The sequence below is a fragment of the Arvicanthis niloticus genome, chromosome 3 (genome assembly GCF_011762505.2).
Source record: "Arvicanthis niloticus isolate mArvNil1 chromosome 3, mArvNil1.pat.X, whole genome shotgun sequence".
Lineage (NCBI taxonomy): Eukaryota > Metazoa > Chordata > Mammalia > Rodentia > Muridae > Arvicanthis > Arvicanthis niloticus.
In genome coordinates this window covers 56020459-56040469 of record NC_047660.1, presented here as the reverse complement: position 1 = coordinate 56040469, position 20011 = coordinate 56020459, and the positions used below count along the sequence as shown (strand labels likewise).

At 46.0% G+C, this 20011-nt stretch overlaps 1 protein-coding gene and 1 long non-coding RNA gene across 2 annotated transcripts in view; one reads left to right on the top strand and one right to left on the bottom strand.

Annotated features, from left to right (window-relative positions):
* Window positions 1-12643, bottom strand: part of Gata4 (GATA binding protein 4) — a 71041-nt gene extending 58398 nt beyond the window's left edge. Inside the window, exon 1 of the mRNA XM_076930864.1 lies at window positions 12487-12643. The gene's annotated coding sequence lies outside the window, so the exon portion shown is untranslated. The remainder of the gene's footprint in view (window positions 1-12486) is intronic.
* Window positions 10069-17553, top strand: LOC143441698 (uncharacterized). Its single transcript, XR_013109320.1, has 3 exons — window positions 10069-10272; window positions 10421-10525; window positions 15546-17553. It is a non-coding gene; the product is annotated as an uncharacterized LOC143441698 (long non-coding RNA).
* Window positions 17554-20011: the final 2458 nt, after the last annotated feature.

Here is a 20011-nt window from a genome sequence, read left to right as displayed (position 1 = left end):
CTGCCTAATGGTCTTTTTCACTGTATGCCAGCTCAGACAGGCTCACTTAGGGACAATGCCACATGATGCCTCATCAACACCATAGCCAGAGTCCCTGTTAGTGGTGACCGAGGCCTCAAGTACCTTAGGCCCACATTTCAGTTCTGGGCCAGCCTCTTTGATGTTGCTGGGGCAGTCCAAATGATATAATTAGCACCCGAAGGGTTACAGACTTTCCTGAGTTACTGAGTTTTGAGTGTCATACCTATTATTGTAGCTGGCCAAGGCTAGGGGCCTTGAGTGGTCATCAACCTGCTTCCCATTTCAGCATCCTGGGGGTAAACATTCTTCACTTTAATGTGATCTCCAGGGGAGGAGGGTTGGCAATCTGAGATGGGCCTTGAGATGGGGGTCTGAAGGCCAGGGAACCTGGTTTAGCTTTCATCCCTTACAGAGAGCTGGCTCAGTGACCTGCCCAGCCACAGGCAGTCAGGGGAGACTTGGTGATTTGATGAAGGCTTATGGACATCCTGTGGCCACCTTAAACCAAGGACAAGCCATTCCAAAATTGGGCCGGTATTGTATTCCCAGGTTACCCTGCTACCGGTCCTGTAGATTAGTATATACCCTAGTGCTCGTAATAACGAAAATGGGTACTGGGAGGTCACTAGTACCCAGACATCTGGACCTTTGCTCTACTTCTTGTTGTTGACCCATAGGTGACACAATGGCCTGTGTTACCTGCGACAGGCCCAGTGGATACCCGCTGTCCTGTGCAGCATCACCAGCACACGCTCGGATTTTCACCCTCTGCATAAGTTGCTTGAATCTGCTGAGCTGAATGAGTCTGGAGTTTTGAATAAATATCTTCCCTGTTTTCTTTCCAGTAGAGTCAATGGTCATGTGCCTGAAGACATGGGCCAGACACTAGACAACGAACAGAGCCCCGTGGTGGTGCCTCAAGGTGGGGTCTTAGGGCTGCTGGGAGCAAAGTCAGTGACTAGATGTGTGGGTCGCTCTGTTGCTGTTGAACTTTGTGCCTGAGGGTCTGCCGTTGGTGAATGGGGACTGATAAAACACTAATACATAAAAAGGCTAACCAGCTTTCTGCATAGCACATGCAAATTCATTAGTACTCACCCCCCCCCACCAAACAAGTGCATTGTCTGTTGATTTATTCGTTTTTCAACAAATGCCCCAAATGTGATAATAATGAATGGACAGATCCTATCGGCTATCTACCAGACTGTTGGTATTTCATGGCCTTTGGGGTTAGGGTCTTGGCTGAGGCTATCAATTCATGGTGTCATTTCTAGCTATGATGTCACTCAGCTCTCTCATACTCACTCTTGGGGACAGAGGGCTCCTAACAAGGTTGTATCTCTTCTAGACTTGACAGACAGCCTTCTCTTTCTTCCTATTCATTCCCATGCGCACCTTCCTCTGACGCCAGCTGACCCTGCACATTATATAAGCTGCTCATCCCAAAGGCTCATGGGATTGAGACTTAGGTGTGTGTGTGTGTTTGTATGCTTTCCACCTTGTTATACTTGAAATGTAGCAGAAATAGCTGGTGTTTAATAATGTAATTCTCCACAGTGCTCTGCATGCAGTAGGTGCTTAGTATCACTTAGAAGAATGAATTCGTGACTTCATTCATATGAAGACTAAAAATATAAAAAAAAATTTGCCCCGGGATGGCAAGATGGTTTAGTTGGTAAAAGCACTTCCTACTCTGAGTTGCATACACAGGACCTGCAGAGTGGAAAGCAAGAGCAGACTCCTTCAAGGTGACCTCCAACCTCCGTATGTGTGACAAGGCACATGTGCTCCAAAAGATCAATTTTTACAGCCTGTTTGTGAAATGCATATACGTTCCCTGAATATTTTCCTTTTTCTCATCTCAGAAGGCCTGGGGCTCAGACACTATACATGACCAAGCTTTGTACACTATGCAGTTTTTGCTGTCCTGACCGCTCACACGTATGGGGTCTAAAACTGCTATTTGCTTCACTTTATAACTTGTACTTGCAGTAGGCTGGATGATAAATGAGCGATGAATAATTCCTTATTGCCACTTGTCTGCTCAATCTATAAACTAGTGTCAGCACTTACTCAGTTGGGAGTCAAAGCTGTGCCTGGTATACTTATTAACCTGCTTAAAATAAGCCATAAAAATGGGCTTGGTAGGCAGTTCTTTCAACTAATTTTTAAAAATGACATTGGTCATTCTCCACTTATGCATGACTGACCTTTGGCAGATCACTTTAGCCCCTCCGGGCCACACCTGTAAAAGGGGTGGGGCGGGGCGGGGCTCCAACCAGCCCTAGGAATCTAGAGCTGTGTTGTTCTTTAACTCTATGATTTTGGGGTAGGCAAAATGAGGGACTCTGATAACCCCTATTAGAGCAATTACAGAGCAGTTGATAAGGGCCATCTGATCTCAGGCATCTCGGAGGGTGGGGAGGCAGCTTGGGTAGTTAAAGGGAGCATTAGAGTTTAATTCTGTTACTTATTAGTGATGTGACCTTCAGCAGGACAACTCCGTTTCCTCGACCATCACAGCAGTACCCACACCTGATTACTCCGGAGGGCTCCTGGGAGGGGCAAATATAACTCATTTCTGAAAGCACTAGAATACACCAAAAGGCCAGTCCGTTCTCAACAGAGATGAGGGGCTAGTACCTTGGAGCAGAGGGGCTGTTTGATGTCCTCTGCTCCCTTTGGATTACAAGTGAAAATTATTTTTATATCACATAAATCAATACTTAGTGCCTAGGAAGTTTCTCTGAGGCCGATGGTTGACTGATAAAAAAAAAAAAAAAAAAAAAAAAAAAAAAAAAAAAAAAAAAAAAAAAACAATGTGAAGAGACACTTCTGGAAATGCCTACCTTAAAAGGTACCTTAGTGAGAAAAGCAGCCAGAGTCACAGGACTCACAGACCCAGCAACTCTCGGCTGTAGGAATGAGGTTTGGTTTTGTCTTTCTTCACGTGCTGGGGAGAAACAACCCAGTCCTGCTTTTTTTGCTTCTTGGTTTCCTTTGCCTGCTTTGCAGCTCTGCCATAGCAGGGTCATATCAATGGCCTGCCCCCTGCCGTGGTTTGGTCCTTTTCATAAATACGGGATAGAACCGGGTTGTCAGGGAGAACATCTGGACCTGCCCCTGTGAGACTCTTTCTCTAGGAAAGCACCTGCACCATGCCAGTAGTGAAGGGAAGCTTGAAGGTGACTGCAGTGCCTGGCTGGGTCCTGCTTACCTTAGCAGAGAACAGAGGTGAACAGAGAAGGAGTGGAAGTCACTCTACAGAACCCTAGAATCTCGAAGTGGTAGGAATCATCTACCCACTGGAACAATCAAGGCTCATCCTGAAGTTAAAAAAAAAAAAAATCCTCTAGAACTTGGAGAAAGACAATCCGGACGGTATTTCCTGACAGCAAGTGCGCTACAATTTGCTAAATAAGGAGCCAGGAAGGGGGTGGCACCTGCTGGTTGTATCTTCCTCCACTGCACGTGTTTGCTTTGACATAAGCAACAGCACAGGTTCATCTGAAGCTTGCCTTACTTAGTTCTGCAGGACCTGCACTGCAGCTTGTTTGTGTACAGTTCGCATTGCCCATTGCCCGTTCTTTTTGTTACCGCTTTCCCCTTGTCTCTTGCATTTTGCCTGCAGAGTGAGAGGACATCCACCTCTGGAAACTGCTAAGAGATGTTTTCAGTGTCATAAAAGAAAGGCACCTAGCACTTAGTTATCCTGAAGTGCTTTTTGTTCTCTGAAAGTCTGGCTATGATTCTTTAGGTTTTTTTCTTCTCTCTCTCTCTCTCTCTCTCTCTCTCTCTCTCTCTCTCTCTCTCTCTCTTTCTTTTTTTACCAAGGTCTTTCTTTCTGAACACCCCTGGCCTCTTGGCCATGGCTGAAAGCCTGACTTCCTTTAACCCCCAATGCATCCTCCTCCTCTTCCCAGGCTGGAATAATCAACTTGGCTTCTCAGCTAGCCCAGCACCTGGCTTACAACCCCAAACCTTTCTGCCAGAGAAGGGAGTGTGAGTCGGAGGAAGAGTTACAGGAACAGAGAGCTTTCAGTTTCAGAAACTCAAGGTTGCAACAGAAATTTTAGACAGTCTGGAGGGCAGTGAAGCCTCCCTACAAGGGGAGGGGAGGCACTCTGTAGAAATCACAGCCTCAGGCAGGAACCTCCCCAGGCAGGAAGTATTCCCTGGCTGTTGCACAGAATGACCATATTGAGTTAGGAGCCTATACAGCCTTTTTGCCTTGAAAACAGCCATAAAGATCTTGGGGAGCCTGACCCACTGAGGATCTGGTCAGCCCTGCCCATTTCTTTAAAAAAAAAAAAACGGTTTAAAAAATTTGGAATAAGCACATTTTTATAGCTCATTTGAAAAGACAGACCGTGTAACAACAAAAAGAAAACTCCACTCTTAGCTACGCCTATGCAAAGGACCATTAAAAACATACTGCTTCCTTCTGTCTTCTCAAGGGAATTTTATATCCTAAAGAATGGTTCTCAATTCATGTTAATTTAAAAGTTGGGGCTCAGTGCTAAGCACATAGTTAGCACAAAGGAAGCTTGGAATATCAAAGCTAGTGAACTATTGGAAAACCTAAAAATAAAAAGCTGCTATGAGACTTTGCTATATCATTAAATATGTCAAGGAAACATAGCAATAATAAACCCTAGCTGTTTACACTGTAGGTTGCTATCAACTTTTGTTACACCAGCCACACTTCTGAAGTGTGATTGTCAAGTCCTCAGATTTGGCTATCGAGGCATTTTCTTGTAGGGGTCTCAGCAATTCCTTAAGGTCCGTTTCTTTCTGTGGAAAAGGTGAAGCAAGAGTCACAGGGACTTGCGTGGATACCTTCCAAAAGACCATAACACAGTTCCCATACTGCCTCCCACCGGGGCTCAATTTTGGATAAGACAGTTAAAGATATGTTTATCGACTTAGGAAATTGTCTGCTTCTTATTGAATATATTTGATATCTGAAGAATTTGTAAGTCATAAGTTTAGAGAGGAAAAACGGGAGAGAGAGAAAAAGAGAGAGAGAGAGAGAGAGAGAGAGAGAGAGAGAGAGAGAGAGGTGTGAGGCTATTGACATTTAGCTGAATGCTTTTTACCATGTCGCCATCAACTATTTCGGGCACCCAGAGGTTGTCTGCAGGCTTTGGTCTAGGAGGACTTTAAAACACAGGAAACTGAAACACAGATTTTTTTTTTTTAAAGGTAGTTTGCCTTAAGATAATCAGCCTGTAAAGTGGTAGGAAGGCTTCCAGAATGCTCTTTGTTGTCCATAAACTGCTTTTTGTAACCTCCGACTACTTATAGAGATCAATTTTATCTTTGCAAAAGGAGGCAGGCTCAGCTACTGAGCACATTCACGCATCTTATTCCTAGAATATGCTACAAAAATAACCGCTCCAAGGTCACCTAGCTTGTCACTGAGCTATATTGGATCTAGAATTCAGCCTCTGGACATTGTTTGGCTACTGCCTGGGGCTTTCTGTGACCTGGCTGCATGCATCCCCTGCGGGCAACTGAAGAGAATCAGCTGGGCCAAGGCCCATCACATTCTGGTTTCAAGTGGGAAGTGCCATCAATTCTGGAATCTCCATTTCCAGGGCAGGAGGGAAGTAAAGACGCTTGGGTGGGAGAATTAGTCGCCTCTGGCTCTTGGTAGGGGAGCCAGGCACTCAAAACCACAGTAGACAACAAGCCTAGATCCTGGCACAGCTGAGGACCCTGGACTGCTGCACTACTTTCAAAGGGGAATCTCAGTAAGCTGTTCTTACCTCTTCAAGCTGGTGGAGGGCAGAGTCAGGGGCCTGCTCACTAGCATTTTGGGGAGGGGATTCTTGAATTGAATGGAAGGCTGGACCAGATAACCTCTGGAGCCCTACCCACTCCCCACAGTCTCAGATTTGTGTGCCTTGGGGGAGAGAAGCGGTCAGTCATAGGACTGCAATAGTTGATTTAGGGTCCCGCCCCAGTTGTCAGCATAACCCTCATCTTGGGCAAATAATTTAACCTGTCAGTACAAGGCACAATGCTTGGCATGGAGTGAAGCTTTGCAAATGTTTGCTGAGTGAATGAACGAACAAATGAATGACTGGATGGATTCATGTCCCTGCAGCCCCAAGGGACACTGGTGAAAAATGGAATCTTACAGTGTCCTAAGGTGTAAAACTCACAGTGTTTTTAGTGTAAAGTAAGAGCACATAGATCTCTTTAAAAGAAAAACTGTCCCTCCAACTCAAAGGGGTGTATGGCAACGGGTGACAATACAATTTATCAGCACCAGGGAACACAGTTTTATTGGTGAGCTTTGCGTTTCATTCACTCCCCTTTCCTCAGTGGCACAGCTCAGACTGCAGTAGGATGAGGCAGCATAATCTTCTCCCCCTCCCCCACCCCGGATAAATGCTAAATACTGAGGGCTAATGGATTGTTCTTGGTGCTGAGCAGATTAGATAGCAGCCCTTCCGTTATCAACAGTCGAAGTAAACCCAGCAGTGGTGGTGTTGGTAGTGGTGGTGGTCGAAGACTAGGGAACCAGGAAGGCACAAAAACCAGTTTGCTAAGAAAGTGCAGAACACTAAGGCCCTTTCACTTGGTCTTTCAGAACTTCCCCTAAACCCCAAGTCTCCCCCACCCCCTATAGCTCCTGGTCAGGTGGGTTGATGACATCTGTGGGACTTCGAGAGTAAGTCTAATACAAAAACTCTTCGATTGATTCTGCTTGTCAATGTTAAGGGTACAGAAACACTTTAAGACACCCCTCCTCCAATAACCCTTCATGTTTTCCCTGAACAGCATTTAAGAATTCCAGCATTGGGTCCAACTTTCTTCCTTTTTGCTGTTTCAGATCATCAGAGAAGACAGTACAGTGTTTGGAGCTCATGCTTGGTCCTCTTTCTGATTTCCCTATGTCAAATTTCTACCCACCAGCCGCCTTTCTGCCTTCCTTTCTTTTTGGTTTTTGTTTGTTTTGGAGATGGGGGTGGTCCTTAATCTGTAACCTAGGCTGGCCTCAAAATCCTAGTGCCCCTGTGGCCTCAGGCTCCTCAGTGCTGGGATGAAAGGAGGGAGACACCGCGCTTGGCTAATGATCTTGTGTTTTTAAAAAAGTTTGCTATAGATTCTCTTAAGAGTCAATGATTCTTTTTTTTTTGTTTGTTTGTTTGCTTCTTGTTCCGTTTCTCAGTTTAGAGGCTAATTTTTCTGCCTCCAGTCACTTTCTGAGAGCACAGCTCATCCACTGTCAAGACTATTCTATAAAAATGCTTGTGTGTGTGTGTGTGTGTGTGTGTGTGTGTGTGTGTGTGATCTAACAACAAATCCCACATAAAACAAATAAAGAGCACTCAAAATCATTATGTATCTACAAGGAACAGCTAATTGTTTTATCATTATTATGATAGAGCCTCAGAGATCTAACAGAAAGCAAATACAATCTTAGCTGGTGAACAAGGGTAGTTATCCACTTGTATCCTATCATTTTCCTGTAAATCTCTGGAGTTAGTGGGAAGCCATAATGAATACCTTAGCAGGATAAAGCATCTGGCCTCGTTTTTACACATTACTACCCAATTTTGAAAAAAAAAAAAGGGGGGGGGGAACTGCTGAGGAGCCGTAGGAAAGTTATAGTGTCATAGTTTTTTGGGGGCAGGAGGAGAAGCCTCAGAAACTCCTCAAGAGAAAACGAATTAGTTACGACGACGTAGCTTGATATTTAGAAATTCAAATGGAAATGATAATTCACCATAGGACAGCTTTTGATTCATCCAATGCAAGAAGAGTACCACATGGAAATGAACAAGACAAATTTCTCATAAAGAGCGAGGATGATGTCCCAATGGAAGCGGAAAGAGCCAGTCGGTCCCGGAGGGAAACGTAAAGGCAGACAGTAGGAATTTGGAGGTAACTGGCAGGGAGTTAACGGGTTAAGGAGCAAAACTGGAAGAAAGGGATCAAACGAAGGAGACAATTTCGATTTAAAAACCCGGCTAAACAGATTGTGCAGAACGAATAAAGATGCCTCTTAAGAATGACAAGTGGGGCACAGAGGGCAGAAGCACCCTTTCTCCGTATCCAATGAAACAACAGCATTGGGTCCAGGGACAAGCGCTGGTGCCCACTCAGCCTTCTCTGCACTGCAGTGATGTAGCTACTTAAGAGTAACGTGTGTGTGTGTGTGTGTGTGTGTGTGTGTGTGCGCGCGTGTGCGCGTGCGCGTGTTTGCAGCCACCACTCCAGCTTTCTACTATACTTGGCACTGTGGGACTCTGCCAGAAATTTTATTACGATCGAAATTTTACTAAGATCAAAGTTTTGCAAGAATCCAGGTTGCGAATGTAGGGACGGTGGTCCTTCCCTGGATGTCAGCACTCCGATGTTACTCTGCTCTTCTAGACAAACCAGAGTCCCCGAAGTTCAAGAAATAAACACCTTCAAAGATATTTATTTCTGATTTGCGGAAGCCGGGAACGGAGAGAACCCAGATGAAGGACTTTTCCCTAGGCCCAGTTTCTCTGGCCACTCACCAACCCGCTCCTCACCCTAGTATTAAGGTGTTAATCATGACTCCCTCTATATTGCGCCAAATTTGGCCACAGAAAGACCTGAATGGTTCTGTGTAAAGCGGCTTGGAGCCAGAGGTGTTTAAGACCCTTCCCCTGAGTGTTTTTCCATAGGGGTATTGAGAACAGTCAAGTTGGGGGCACATTTGGGGGGGAGCTTGGCAATCTATTACACCACTGACCTAAATCACCCCTAACCCAATGGTTCTCTCTCTCCTTTTTGTGGGAGCGGACTACCACCAGCAACTTTGTGTGGGCATTTTTTTTTTAGGCGGAGTTGCGGGAGTGTAGGGCAGGGAGGTTGGAGAGAGAGAGAGAGAGAGAGAGAGAGAGAGAGAGAGAGAGAGAGAGAGAGAGAGAGAGAGAGAGAGAGAGAACAGTGGAGAAGTTGAGTTGAGTCTGGTGGGCTAGCTGAGGGACTGCCCCAGCAAACAGGCCATCAGCGTTATAATATACAGATGTCTCCGTGTCCTTATTATTAAACCCCAAGCGGGAAAAGCCCCGCAATATCTGGCGCCCAGGAGAGGAATCCTTGGATACCACACAGGACACCTGGAGAGGGTTCATAGGCAGCAGGTACAATGCCGGCTCTTCTAGCCCCAGGTCGCCCGACCCATAGACTTTGTTCTGCTAAGGAGGTGCAGGCGTAAAGCATGATGGCCCAGGTAGGTCACAAGAGTGGTCTTGGCTGGTTTCTTTTCTGCAGACCGAGCTTCCTAGCTCATCAACCCTGCTGAACCTTCCAGTGAGGAAGCCGAATCGTTAGTGTTCTCCAGCCATTCGCCATCCCACCTGCCTCCCCAAAGAGACTTGGACCACCCGGGGCCAGACTTGTTGAAACGCATTCGGAGCAATCTGGCATCGGATTTTCTACCCAGTGCAAAGTGGTGCGACAGGCACAGGAAAGTGGCAGCGAACCCCATTTGCCCGGACCTTCCCAGCCTTGTGAAAGGGGCCTGCTCGGCCTTTGCCACTTTGCTCCACCTGGCCGTCCGGCTTTGCCTCTACAATTCAGGTTCACCGTGGGGAGGTCCAGCGAACCCCAGGCTCCTCGAGCAAGCCGAGCAATTTGCACGCTTATGGCTACTATCCCGGCGGGCTGCGTGCCTGGATCGTGAAGCTTGAGGAGAGACTTTCTCTGAAGAGGAGACTAGACTAAGCATTTCGGCTTTGCTTTGGGCATATTTCTCCTATTTCTCTCCTCCTCGTTCCGGGATAGAGGAAAACAACCGAAACTAGGATGCAAGAGGAGTTTGTGAGCCACCTAACCCTGCATATCAATGATTTAATTAGACAACATTAATAATATGTCTTTCTTTATAACTTCTCTCACTTGGGGACAATTCTGTCTCGCCGGGCAGTGGAGTCTTTTTCTATGCGGTCATATTATTTGAGACTCCCCATTTCTTTACCCATATCGCATCCACTCCTTTAAAGAGTGCCACTTTCTGTCCCCTGAGAAGCCTTACTGGTGACGGGTCCCCCCCCCCCCCCGCCCCCCGACACTTGGAGGATCTCTATCTACTGTCAAGAAGACACTCGGCCGCGCCCGATACTGCCTCCCCCAAGCTTCACGGGATCTGGAGCTCGACGCCCCCAGCTCCTTTTCTTTTGGCCGACCGATTGGATCGTGGTTCTCCCCGGCGCCCATCTCTGAACTTTCCTACCCTCCACCCAAGCCTGACGCCGCTAGGTTTGTTGATCTTAGATCTGCCCCTGGCCTTTATCACCGGGAGATCCGGGAGTCCCGCGGCGCCCCCAGTGCCCTCACCCCCCTACCCCGCCCCGTACAGGATAGCCTTTCAAGCCTTTCTAGAAAACTCCCTTAATTTCCTTTGCAGAACCTACAGAAAAACCATTCAAATTCCCAAGATCGCTGAAAACCTCCAGGGCCTAAAAAGCCGCGGATTTGTCCTCATACCGCACTTTCGATCTGGATAATGCAGGTGAAAGTGCCCCTCCCCCATTATTCGGATAATTGCCTCGAATCTCCACTTAGCGTTATGTTTAAACAACTGGAGATTGATGGTTGTAGCCCCGAACCCCTTCCTCTGGGCAGTTCCCAGCTCTGAACCTCCCCAGACTTCACGGGTGCAAACCGTGACTTCCCTTCCTGTGCAAACAGAACCAGGCATTAGAAAGCCGTTGGAAATGGGTATTTGATTGGCCCCGGGAGACACAACAGGGACCAGCTCACAAGGATTTCTTTCGTGCCAATCACAGAAAACTGTTTTTAAGATCCCACTAAGTGCGATCCAAAAATACAAAAAACATGTTCAGAACATGTTCCTAGAAGAGCGAAACCGGTGGCCATGAGCCCGTAAAAATAAGCGCATAACGGGGACTTTCAAATACCATCTACCCTAGACTGACTTATCAAAAATAAAGACAGCAGAAGCGAGCCATTTGCAACTTACTAAACAGCAATACCAGCAATGTGGACGACGAAGGCGAGTGACCGTAATTCATAGAATCCTTACAGCCTTGTACAGTAAGGTTTTCCTTTAATCAATATAAGTATTTTTTATTCTTTTCCTCTTCATTTTTTTTTTTTTTTTAAATTTGGAGAGCACTAGGGGTGAGAATAGAAGGAAATGACTGAGGTGCTGGGGTACAGAGTAGAGGGGAAGGGTAAGTTTCCAGGTAGCTTTTGAGTTTACTGATGGAAGTCCGCTTCCGGGGGGAAGAGGGACTGGCTGGAGCGGAATACAACCTCACCCTCCGCTGCTTTGCAGAGGCAATGTGTCCTGCACCAGTGCAAGGGAATCTAGACGCTTGACACCAAATCCTATCCAGTGCCAGAAGATACACCAGTATAAAAAATGCCCAGATGTCTGTTGTCAACCTTTGAGCAAGTGGAGGAGGTCTGGATAGCAAAGCTGCCAGGCTGGCAGGACCTGGGTTGTTTGCAGTTCTTCCAAGGCCTGTCCTCAAAGACTACTGCCTCTGCTGTCTAGACTCCCCTTATTTTGGATTCAGCCCTTTCCTCCGATAATAGGATTCAAAGTTCAGCACCCATCAACCTGTCTTGAGAAGGAGAGAGAGGTAGGTTTGACTCAGCTGCAAAAGTCCACACAGCCCAAGGTTCTCCCCACTCCCGAATAGAGTGAATGGGAAGCCTGTTTTATGTTTGCTTCCACACACCTGCAGGACCCACCTCTACCCAGCTAGACACTGACCCCACACAGCAGCTGGCTGACTCTTGGCCTGCTTGAGGAAAAAAAAAAAAAAAAAAAAAAAGGAGGTGCAAATCCCCGAAAGAACCATTCACAACTAATCAATACAGCCTGTGGGGATTGACTGCACACTTTCTGGCCCAGAGCTTCCAGGGTGAACTGTGGCATGGTTGGGAAGGGCTTGCCTGAGTCCTCCAGGGTGGTCCCTAAGAAGACACAGGTGGCCACAGGGGACCCCAGGAAAAGCAAACCGATCTGGCTTTGCTGGAGGGTTTTCCTCTGGGTTTTTCTAGGAGGACCAACCATTGCCATTAGTTTCCAACTACAGGAGTCAGGCAGTGAACCAGGAAATAGAGAAACTAAAATGCCAGCCAACTGTAAGAGAGATGGAAGTGGAGAGAGAGAGAGAGAGAGAGAGAGAGAGAGAGAGAGAGAGAGAGAAAAGAGAGAAGAGAGAGAGAGAGAGAGAGAGAGAGAGAGAGAGAGAGAGAGAGAAGAGAGAGACCACCTCAGCAGGTTGTCCTAGAAACAATCCATTCTCTTTCCTCTAGGCAAAGGCTGAAGAACTCCCACCACCCACACCCCCAAGCCTGGGTGGGTGCCCTGGACCGAAGTCTTTCTGTTCTCTCATTTCCAGGTTCTACTCCAGGATGCACATTGCTCCTGTGGCCTCCATCCCTCAACTGATCCTCCTGGCCTCCTGGCAGGAGGGCCATTTGGAGGTGACTCACCCCAGGTGGAAGCTCTTCAAAGCTTGTTGGAGGCCAGCTTTCAGGGGACAGATCAGTCTCTAGGTCCAGAGATTCCAGCCTGTTTCAGCCGGGTGGGAGGGAGACGTTGTGAGCTATGTCTCCGGACTCCTTTTGCTCCCAGCTTCCCTCTCAGAATTAGATAACAGCAGAAATAGATAAGAGAAGTGATTCATTAATTCAGCGAGTCCCGTGGCTGGTGGCTGGCTTTTTCTTGTTGGTATGTGTGGAAGTAGAAGGAAGCCCTGGCGGGGCATAAAACACTGGCTGAACTTTTTTTTTTTTTTTTTTTTTTTTAAACAAGTCTACATTATTCAGGAGGTTCTGCTGAGTCTGCCCAAGGTCACTCAGAAGGACTCCACACAGATGGAACACCCCCCAGGGCATCACCATGTACTGGGAGAATGTTCCTCCCCCAACCTGCTGCTGCACCCCAGGCTTTCCCTTAGAAAAGTGGTCCTACAGGCAGAGACCCTCCTCCTATCGCCTAGCCTACTTGGCAGTGAAAAGCAGTGGATGTTTTAGAGCAGTGTCAGTTAGCACCAGGGGCAGAAGATCCTCCAGAGTGTAGATGAAGACCTTGAATGAGGTGCTCCAAACTCAGAGAGATGGCCAGGTCATGGAGCACGGGAACTGTTTCCCCATCAGTTGAGTCCTAAGCAGGATGATAATCAGTGGTTTCCTAACATAGGAAAGAGAATCAGAATTATTCCCCCCTGAGCAGGAATCTTCTTCCAGGTGACTGTCAGCTCTGTTGAATACTCCTGGGGATGTGGAACTCCGTTTCCTCTGGCCCCCAAATGACCCAGGAATGCAGGGTTTAGGCCCTGAGAAAGGTTCACAGAGTGAGCCGTGGGAACCAGGCAAACAGATCTCTCTGGTTTTACTCAGGGTAGATGGCCCCTGTGGAGTTGGTGTCTCCCAGAGGAACGTCTTAATAATAACAAGAAGAATAAACATAATGCCGGCATACTTAAATGCATTTTCCAGTTCATCGTTTCCTGGGGTCCTTGAAACAGTCCCTGAATGGTGGAGAAAATCCAGACAGGTTATTACTGATCTCGAAACGCAGAACAAGAGCCTAGAACTGAAAAGTCAGGGTGTCTACCAGAAAAAAATAGGAGCTGAAGAGAAAGAGAGGTGAAGGAAAGCCTGGAAAAGAAGGGGAAGATGTAAGAGACAGGTCTGCGTTCCCCTTCCAAGAAGTTTGTTATGAATATTTGCAGAGTGATGAATAAGGTGTCCACCATGGCCCTCTGTCTCTATGTGTTGCCCTTACCAGATGACTTGCAGAAACTATTCAACAGGAAGATGTTCATGTAAAACTCCCTGAAGCGTCAGGTCATTAAAATTCCTGAACAGTGAGCTGAATTGTGATGAGGCACAGGCCTTCTCTGTTCAGCCGGCTAACTGTCACTGGCTCAGTGCTTTAGTCACGTGGGTTCTACTGTTGTTATTCTAAAATAAACACAACGCAAATGTTACTACTTCAGTACTTTAATCTGCAGGGTTCAGTGGCATTAAGGACATTTCTATACAACCATATCCCCCTCCAGACACATTCTCTCTCTCTCCCTCCCTCCTTCCTTCCCTTCCTCCCTCTCTGTCTGTCTCTCTTCCTCCTCTCCGTTTTCTCTGTCTCTGCCTGTCTATCTCTATCTCTCTGTCTCTCTCTTTTATTACTAGAGTTGAACCCAAGCCCTGAACATACCAAGCAAAAGCCCTACTATTGAACTCTTGTCCCTATTTTACCCTTTTAAAAATAGATTTATTTTTGCCTTTTGTTATGTGTCCATGTATGTATCTTTGTTTGAGGCTGGAGTTATAGTTGGTTGTGAACCACCAATATGGGTGCTCTGGTCCACTGGGAGAACACCAAACGTTCTTAATCGCTGAGCCATCTTTCTAGTTCCCCAGTTTTGATTTGAGACAGGATTTTACTACACAGCTCAGGCTGAATTTGAACATCCGATCTTCCTGCCTCATATAGCAAGTGCTAGGATTACAGGCATGCACCTTCTTGGCCCTGCTTCTTTCTTCCTCCCTCCTTTTCTTTCTTTTTCCTGAGACCAGGTCTCTTGTAGCCCAGGCTGGCTTTAAAGTTGCCAAACAGCATGAGCTGGAACTACTGATTCTGACACCAGCTGTGATTATAGGCATCTATCACCATGGCAAGTTGATGGCACTAGGGACCAAACTCAGTCTCATACAAGAAACACAGAGCTCTTATGTGTTATGGAAGGATCTAAATTCCACCATTCTGTAGTCTAGCCTGTGGTTCTACAGTAAGCACTCACAACACATTACCAGCCCCTCTACTTTCTGCTTGTATGAGTTTGATGACCACAGACACCTATTGCTGGTACGCTACATTGTCCCTTAGAAACTGACTTGTCTCAGCACTGCATCCTCATACTTCATCCACATTGTAGCACACACTAGATTTTCATCCTCTCTAAGGCCAAATGATGCTAGCCCATGTGTACAGACCACATTTTATTTCTCTATCCATCTGTTGACAGATATTTGAGCTGTCGCCAACTTTAAAAGATGGTTTCCTTTACTTTTTGATATAATAATATAATTACATCATTTCCCCCTTCCCTTTCCTCCTTCAAAACCCTCCCACATACCCCTCCTTGCTCCCTTTCACATTTACAACCTCTTTTTCATTAATTGTTGTTACGTGCAACAGTGTGTGTTTGTGTGTGTGTAGATGTATGTATATCTACATCTATCTACCTATGTATATTCCTAAGTAGTAAGTACAACCTGCATAGTCTGTATACTGTTACTTGCGTATATGTTTTCAGGGCTGACCATCTGATATTGAGCAAGCACTTGGTGTTCTTTTTCCTGGGGAGGATCTTGCTACTTGTAACTATTGAGACTGCTCCTCTCCTAACACTCCACAAACATTTTTGCTGCGTCCTGCTTTCCTTTCTTTTATGATTGTCCCCAGAAACAGAGTTGCCCTTCCAGATGATAATTCTGTGTCTCATTTTGTAAATACCTGCTACAATACTTTCTGTCTTTTATAGAGTTTTGATCTAAAATTGGAGAGGGTCTCTCCTTTCCTTATCGGGAGCAGCAATGTGCATTCACTTCAGCTGGTGTCCCACTGAGGGGCAGACTGCAGACCTTCTGGGGAGATCCGTAAGAGAGAAGTTTTGTTGCCAAGGAGATGATCAAATGTGAAGTTCCTCAGAGCCGAGAGAGCACCCACAGGAAACAGGAAACGAGCAAGAGACCCTGGGTTTGGCTGCTAGTGCTCCAGTCTCTGTGAGACCACAGGAATTTGGGCTTTCCATAGCCTTGCAGGCCTTCCAATATTCAGGGAAAATATACATTTTTGTGCTCCAAAATATTATTATTTTTAAGGAAACCATGAAGACTTGGTGGGGTGGTTTGTCCTGTAATTCCAGCACTTAGGAGGTAGAGGCAGGAGATCAGGAGTTTAAGGTCATCCTCAACTACTTGGCCAGTTTGAGACCACCCTGATCTAAATGAGATCCTGTCAAAAGAAGAAGGGTCAAGAAACCTGGGACAGTTCATAACATGTATTTTGAGAGGGCCTGACATTCCACTATCTTTTGGTTAAGCTTGTGGTTCTGTGGCCACAGCTAGACCAGCCTGATTTTGAGGAGAAGGGGGAAATCATTGCCTAGTGAAGTCTAGATGGGTTTGTAATACAACTTTCCTTGCCTGACTCCAGGGAAGGTAGCTTGAATATGTGCTTGTCCCCTTAGGCCAGAGGGACAAGCTAGTAATGAGGACTATGAGATTGGCAGAGCTGTAGATACTAAGGACACTAGCCAGAGTGTCAGTCATGTGGACCCACATCTGAGCCTGTATGATGGTGCTCTCTTGTAATCCCAGCACTTGGGAGGCAGAGGCAGGAGGACTGCTGTAGATTGAAGGCCAGCATGGTCTACATAATGAATTCTAGGTAGACTAGACTTTATAGTGAATCCTCAGCTAAAGACAAAGATCCACAGGAGAGGCCAGAGGGACTTAGAGAGAAAGCCCTATTGGAAGCTCTTCCTCCTTGTTCTTTCAACACAGACAAGTACACCTACCCACACATAAATGAAAACACCTACCTACACACACACACCCCTACATACACATACACCTTCATGTGCATATACACACACATACATATACCTGCATACACACACACCTTCGTGCGCATACACAAATACCGCATATTTTCACCTTTGTACACACAAACACACCTCCACACACAAACACACCTTTGTACATACATGAACACACCTGCACACACACCCCTACATACATGCACACCTTTATGTACACACAAACACACCTTCACACACACACATACAAACAAACCCAGGTACATACATGAACACACCTGCACACACACAAACACACTTGCATACCCCCTCACAATTTTTATTGGTTTCTCTCATCAACATGTTCCATGTTCATTGTTGAAAAGTAGTCTAGGCAGGAAATAAGACTTATTCTTACCTTCTGACCTTTTGTCCTCACTCCCTTAACTAGACAGCTGTTAAACTTCAATGAACCTAACAGAATTGTTCTTACCCTTGAAGGTCTCACATTGGTCCCAGACTTAAGAGACAGCCTCTGGAAATTACATTTCTTCCTCTGTGTAAGCTCATTAGTGAATATCTTTTTGTTAGCTTGTTTTGTTTGTTTGCTTTTTGAGACAGAATCTATCTACATAACCTTTACTATCCTGGAACTCACTATGTAGACCAGGCTGGCCTCAAACTCCCAGAGATATGCTTGTCTTTCTCCCACTTGCTGAGACTAAAGGCATGCACCATCATGCTTGGCATTAATGTATGTCTTTAAGCCTCGGTTTTCAAATCTATGAAACAAATATGGTAGCAATTCTTATTGTTCATAGTCTGTGATTCTTGACCTTAAGAAAAGGTCCTGAGTCCCCAGCAACCACATAGTGGCTTACAACCATCTGTAATGGAATCTGATGCCCTCTTGTTGGTATGTCTGAAGACAGTGACAGTGTACTCATATGTATAAAATAAATAAATAAATCTTTAATAAAGAATTGACAGTAGGGCTATTATCATGAATATTATTGGTGGGCAAAATGGGTTTTATGGTTTGAATATGAAGTGTTCTTATAGCCTCATGTGTTTGAACACTCGGTCTTCAGCTGGTGGCTCTGTTTCAGAAGCTTGGGAAATCCCTAGGAGGTGGAGTCTTGCTGGAAGTAGTGGATCACTGGAAACTGACCTGATCCTCCTTCCTGTTCTCTCCCTGCTTCCTGGCTGTGGACACAACATGACCAGCTACTTCATGCTCCTGTAGCCAGGACTTCCCCACCATGATGACAGAACTGTATCCCCTATTAGGCTGTATGCTGAAATAAACCCTCTAAATTGCTTCTTGTTGGGTTCTAGTCATAGCAACAGGAACAGTAACAAGCATGGGAGGTTTTCACTGCTGTGGGCGCACTGACACCAACTTGTGTCCAAGGCAGGAAACCCATGCATGGCTGCTGGGCAAGTGTTAGTGGGTCACAACTTCTGAAGACCTAGAATCAGTCTGTTCTGCGGGTAGTTGACAGTCAGCTCTGCAGTGCTGACATGGCTGCGGCACGTCCAGGGTACCCTGAGTGGCTAAACTGAGTGTGTGGCACTTTACTGGCTCCTGTCTTTCTGGAAGAAATCAGTGACTCCAGAACTTTCTAAAGTCCCTGAAGTACGCACGAGGACAGGGTCAGGGTCTTATTCCACTCTATGCTTGCCTTGCACAGACAGACGTTAGCACTCTGCTGTAGCCTGGCATGCATTAGTGGTTTGGTTTGTTTCGTTTTTGTTTTAGAACTGAGATAACGATTCATGCTTTTAACATTTGTAGTGTAGTGGTGTTAGTATGTCCAAGACCACGCAGCCAGCACCAACGTCTAAACCCAAGTATATTCACCCCCTTGGGTGGCAATTCAGTAGATGCTTATGGATTCTTTCGTATGGAATTTCCCAGGCATCTAGTTAGAGCAGCTCCTAGCATTGCGTTAGTCTGACTCCATACTGGCTTGGCCTTTTGAGTCAGCATAGAGATTGAGTCCCAGCTGCTTTTTCTTGCTTCTGTCCATTGACACTGGAGACCCTTGGAAATGTGCTATGGACGCTTTTCTATTTTCCAATCATTTCCCAGTCATCGAATGTGCAAATTGTCTCTCAATGATTAGATCCACTGATAGGAACCAACCCCCAAACAAGAGCTTTGTGAGACACTTCATAACTGAACTTACTAAATGTCCCCCTCCCCACCCTCCATGTGTGCTGTGTGTATGTGTGTTGTGTATGTGTGTTGTGTGTGTCTGTGTTAGGGATGGAACCCAGGGTCCTGTGCATTCCAGGCAAGGGCTATATTACTGACGTCACCTAGCTCCATGTGTGTTCTGTGACCTTTGTACCTAACTCTGAAGGAAGGTCTTGCATTCGGATCTTTTGGCACAGCTCTTGCCTTCTCGCTGTGCAAGGCTGACTCGGATCTGCCCATCGTGTTCTCCACCGTATTTGGGATGCGCTAGTTACACATTCAGCTGAGTCATTGGGACAGCTCTTCATGCAGCAGCAGTGTTCCCAGTTCTCATCTCATTTGATCCTCCCTGTGGCCCATGTGTTTGAGGAGCAGATGTTTTTTATATGCTCCTTCCTTTGAACTTGCTCCTGGGAATCTCTCCATTTAAGTCATTCTGTCCCAGCCCTTCCAGGCACTTGGGGTACCAGGCCAGCATCTCAAGGATCCTGCTCTACTGACATAGTAGGCAAGCCAATGTCTTTCCAAGGTAAAGGCTCAACCATGAAAACTTGCAGCCTCCTGTCTCATGTGTTCATGAACAAATTTTGCATTAGGGTTCGTCATGTTACTTCTCCTGGAACACAAGGTCTTCTAGGGCAAAGACCATCTGGAAATTTCCATGTTAATAACCAAGAAACTTTTTTGGGGGGGGATGGCACTGCACTCTACACATGACTTTTCTGCTGTCTTCAAGTAGTGGGATCTTCTCCATCATTCTCTGGGGCTTAGGGACAAGTGTCCAACATTTGGAGAATTTCAAGATCAATGCAGCATTTTCTTTGGACTCTAACCAAAGATAAGTATGAAAATAAAATCCATCTGTCAGGACTGGAGAGATGCCTCACCTTTTAGGAGCACTGGATACTCTTCCAAAGGACAATTCCCAGAACCCACATTATGGGTCACAACCACCTGTAACTTCAGTTCCAGGTGATAAATGCCTCGCTGGGCTCTAACAGCACAAGACACAAAAATGGTATGCAGATACAAAATACAGTTAAAACATTCATATACATAAAATAAAAACAAACACATCTTTAAAAAAATCACTGTGTATACCGGGATTGCAAATTTGGCAGAATGCACATTTTTAGGGGGGATTAATGGCATATTTAGAATCCTTAAAATCAACAGTGCTCGTATTATGTCAAATACACACACACACACACACACACATACACAG